Consider the following 5,000-nt stretch of genomic DNA (forward strand, 5'->3'; position numbering starts at 1 on the left):
ACGATCGGCTTCGGATCCACTCTGTTTACGCATACCCAGATTCAAACACTCCACTGTCGGCCGCCCGTTCTTTCTCTGTCCCTGGACCATGTATTTGGAATGAACTTCCTCTTTCGCTTCGTCAGGTCTCCGCACTCAGCTCTTTCAAGTCTCCACACTCAGCTCTTTCAAGTCTGGTCTTAAAAACCTACCTCTTCACAAGATAACCTCCCTCCCCTGCCTCTTCCTTGCCTTCAGTTTCTTCAGTTTTAGAATTATGCATGCGTGTAAATGACTGGTGTGAAAGCGCTTAGATTTGTCTCTGCACAAGATTCAGCGCTATAATTATAAATATTATTATTATTATTATTATTTCTTCTTCTTCTTATCATCATTATTATTATTATCAGCATCATTATCATGGGTTATTGTCTCACCTGACAGACAGGCAGACGAACGCCAGGATCGAGTTAAACGGCCGGACTGACAGACTGACAGTACCATGGGCGGCATTTGGTCGTACCTGTTCCCTCCAACCCGAGCCGACGTAGAGAAACTGAAGGCGGAATTTCAGGAGGAGGTGCTCAGCCTTGACCGCTACCGACTTCCCTTCCTCTACCTCTTCACGTATGGCGGGCTTGCCTTTTGCTTCATTGAAACACGTAAGTTGAGTCATTGATTTGATCTTACTTAGCGCACGTAAAAGAAACCACGGCAACAAAAGTGGTTGTTTCTCAGGCAAAATTCTGCAGAAAAATCCACTTCGATAGGAAAAAACAAAACAAATAAAACTGCACGCAAGAAAAAATACGAAAAAATGGGTGGCGATTTCAGTGTAGTCACGCGCTCTCCCTAGGGAGAGCAGCCCGAATTTCACACAGAGAAATCTGTTGTGAGGAAAAAGAGATATACAAATACAACTACAAATAACCAGTGTTGTAGAGTCGACATATGTCCCGGTTTTTTTGATTTTGTGTGGATATTTCGTGCATTTTTTTGGGCCAAACCCGTTGATGAGAAAAGGGGCCCCCCCTGGGCGCAAAAGCCCAATGGTTAAAGCGTTTTTGGGCTTTTTTTAAAACTGAGGGGGCCCTGGGTTTGAAAAACTCGGTTTAACCCGGGTGGGGGGTTTAAAGGGGGGAGGGTTGTTTTTTTTTTTTTTTTTTTTTTTTTTTTTTTTTTTTTTTTTTTTTTTTTTTTTTTTCCTTTTTTTTTTTTAAGGTCAACATATGTGCAGACCGTAGTTTCCTGAAACCCTTCGGGGTGTTTTCCCCAAGCCCGAAGATCAAATAAAGCACTTAAAAAATCCTGGTTTTAATCCCCCTGGGCCAAAACTTTCGTTTTTGGGGTTTTGGAAAAAAAAAAAAAAACCCCCCCGCAATTTAAAACCCCACCCCTGGGGAAAAGGGGAATGGGTGCCTACATGGGGGGTAAAAAAACCAAAAGAGTAAAAACCGTCAGTTTAAATTTTTCATGTCGGTAACAACATTTTGGGGTTAAATTTACCCCAACCTGATTCAACGTTTTTATTTTTAAAACATACATTTTTAATGCGAAGTGGGGAAAGGGGTCAGTTTTTTTTTTTGATGGTTGTTTTGGGGTTTATTTGATTTTTCTGGTGCATATCTTTTTTCATTTTTAACCCCGTTCATTTTTAAATGTTTTGAATTAAATTTTTTTCGAAATTAAAAAAAGGAGGAAAAATGGGCTTTATAGAATATAGGCATGGGGTAATTATTTGTTTTGTGTGTGCAGTGAACCTGTTCCTAAAGGGTATTGGCCAGTATCCACTGGGAGAAGAAGTCGCATCTGGGAAACCGTTTTGGGGCCCTCCCCCCTTCAGTTTTCCCGGGGGTTTTCTCTAACCCAGGGGCCCAATTTTCCTTCCCAAAGTTTTCAGGGTTTGGTTTCCCCCCTGGAAAGTTTTCCCCCGGAAAAATTTAAAAAAAACTATAAAAAAGGGGACTCGTCCTGTGTTTTCCCAAAACCCCCTCGATTTAGGGGCAGAGGTTGGGCTTGGTTTTTTTAATGTTCGATTTTTGAGATTAAAGTAATTTTTTTTTTGCCAGGTTTTCCCGTATTCTGTTTTCTGCTCTTTTATGTGGTTTTTGCTGGTGGTGAATGTGGGGGCCGGGGTTTAAAAATCAACTACAGAAAAAGTAAAGGTTTTAAGACCCCTTGCTTAAATTTTATCAATCTCGGATGCCCTGTGGGGGCCCATGAAGAAGGGTGAACTAGGATTAGTAGGAATGAAAAGAGAAAGAAAGGAGAAAATGAAGATGGGAGGAATATAGAGAAGTAATGGAAAAAAACAACAACAAAAAACATACACCCCCCCCCGCCCCCCCCCCAAAAAAAAAACAAAACAAAAAAAAAACAAAACAAAAAAAACCCGGAAGGAACGCTGAAACTGTTCTGTTCATTGCAGAATTTTACTGCACCCCCCGATTTCTCCTTTCAGGTCAGTCTAATGTCATCATCTTAGATGAACGGACTATAAATAAATAAATGACACGAATCCTTTCAGGTCAGTTCAAAACAGTAGCTAGCTTCTGAGGTGGCTGACTGTTGCCGAGGCTAGTCTTAGAGGCTAGCCTGTAGCAAGGTTTTACTTTAAGTGTTTAATGTAGTTGGAGACTTATTTAATTCAGCCGTAGATGTGACGTCAATTTATTATTATTATTATTTTTATTTTTTTGTAAGCGGACGAAAGTCAGTGTGTGTGTGTGTGTGGTGTGTGTGTGTGTGTGTGTGTGTGCGTGCGTGCGTGTGTGCGCGCGTGTGTGTGTGTGTGTGTGTGTGTGTGTTGCATATTTCAAGAGATGCCTGTTATTTGTAATACTTGTGTACATACGCAGATAATTATGCTTGCATTAGTTTATGTTTGTAAATGGCTGGGCTCACTTGTGTACATAACCATTATATGCTTGCCATTTTTTCACATCGTTTGGTTGGTTTTGACAAAGTGCTTATTCACTTCCATGTACACACACAAGTGTTGATTAATTTTGCACAAGTGAACGCATTAGATTTTTTTGTCAACAGGCAACTTATGATAGGTATACTTTTTGATGCTTTTGGTGTCACGTTTGCTTTTCACTCTACCGTATTATCTGCCATACAAAAATTATGTTATATTACATTTCCGTACTAGCTGAACAAAATGTTTTAAACAGTTGTATAAGTTTGGTATTGAACAGGGAGCTGATTGCAAGAGGATGTTCTGTCTACTACATTTTTGCCTTCTAAACACATTTGAGTGTACCGTATTCAATTCTCCGATTTTCATTACACACTATCTGCATATCTTCTTTTCAGTTCATTTTAGTTGTCAGTATAGTTGTAATCAATATACTTTAAAATTGGGTTGTTATTTCCAACGTATTTCATATTTTTTAAAACCAAATAAGTTTTCTTACATTTAATTCCCTTTTCAAATGTGTATTCCATAAAATGGGGTTTTTTGTCAGCAGCAAATTTTTTTTTTTACAGGGGTATTTTACAATTTTTTAAACCCCATGGAAAATTTTAAAAAAATATCAAAAAAGTGCAGGGTTTTCCGAAAAGCTTGGGCCCTGAGGGAGTTTTTTTTCACCTGAGTTGTTTTTATTTATTTATCAGTTTTAGTTATTTATCTATCTATTTATTTTATTTTCATTATTATTATTATTTATTTATTTATTCATTCATTTATTTTTAATTACATTATTTGTTTGTTTCTTTATTTATTTATTTTATTTTATTTTATTTTTCTTTCAAGGCCTGACAAAGCGCATTGGGTTCGCTGCTGTTCAGGCATCTTCTGCTTTGCAGATGTGTGTAGCGTATATGGATTTGTCCGAACGCGTGACGCCGGCCTCCTTGACTACTGAAAACTGAAAACTGAAACTGCCCAGGAGGAACACCACTTATCAAGTTATTTCAGGACCTCCCTTGTGTTTCATGAAACGCTCCCAATCAACCGCTCCAGACTAATGTGCAGAGAAAGGGCATGAATTTTAGTATAGCCTCCCGTTAAATTGAAGTGCTCACAAGGGGGCAATGCTTTTTTGGGGGTTTTTGGGGTTTTTAAAAATTTTTCCCCCCCCACCCTCCTTTTTTGGGAATGGGCCCGCAACTGAGACAAACCCTGGTGGGCTTTAAATTTTTTTTCGTTTCACAGTATCAGATCTTTAAAAAGTTTTGTTGGGTTTTTTTTCCTCGATAATGGATTTCCCCCGTTTTCCCGGGCCTTTTTAGTAATTTTTTTTGAATGTTAAAAAGGGGGCAAAATGTTTTTTTTCAACAATAAGGAACACCCGTGAGTTTAAAAAAGAGAGAATAATTTTGGAGATTTTTTCCAAAATTTCTAAAAAATGACCCCCAACTTTTATTTTTGATGATAGTCCAACAGGTTTGTTTTTCAACTTGTGTTTACGTCGGAAAGGGAAAAACCTTTTAACCCTGCCAAAGATCAAAAATTTCCCCCGTTAAGTTTTTAAAATTGTGGTAGATTGCTTGTACTTTTAAATAAAGTATCAATGCCTTGTTTTTTTTTTCTTTTTGGGCAAATTGGGTTTTGTGACCCCATGAAACTGATTGTGCTTCCATAATAAAAAATTTAAGTTTACTCACAGGGTTTTCCCCCAAAATCTGACCCAAGAAAAAATTCCCTACTTTTTTTTTTTCTAAAATTGTGGAAAAAATTTTTCCCAAAATCCCCAAGAGAAAGTCTCACACAAGTATACAGAATCTTATACACAACCAAATCACCACAGAGAGTGCAACTTGAGGTTTTGAGAGAAGTAATAAGAGCGGGGGTAAAGGGTGTTCGAACATTCGGTGTTAAAAGAAACACGCACGCGTACACACACACACACACACACACACACACACACACACACACACACACACACACCTTGTCATTAATTTTCATCGCCACAACTGCTTTTGGTATTTTTCTTCTTCTCCTTTGCGCAAACTCACTCTTTCATACTGAAGGTGTGATGGCTTCTTCCAAGACTTTTTCCAGACCTAGCGGG

At 38.4% G+C, this 5,000-nt stretch overlaps 1 long non-coding RNA gene across 1 annotated transcript in view; it reads left to right on the plus strand.

Moving 5' to 3' along the window:
- The window catches only part of LOC143290092 (uncharacterized), a 5,174-nt gene extending 3,330 nt beyond the window's left edge, over positions 1–1,844 (plus strand). The window contains exons 2-3 of the long non-coding RNA XR_013056333.1: positions 424–641; positions 1,735–1,844. This is a non-coding gene — a long non-coding RNA (uncharacterized LOC143290092). The remainder of the gene's footprint in view (positions 1–423; positions 642–1,734) is intronic.
- The last annotated feature ends 3,156 nt before the right edge of the window (positions 1,845–5,000 follow it).

This window comes from Babylonia areolata, chromosome 15 (genome assembly GCF_041734735.1).
Source record: "Babylonia areolata isolate BAREFJ2019XMU chromosome 15, ASM4173473v1, whole genome shotgun sequence".
NCBI classification, from domain to species: domain Eukaryota; kingdom Metazoa; phylum Mollusca; class Gastropoda; order Neogastropoda; family Buccinidae; genus Babylonia; species Babylonia areolata.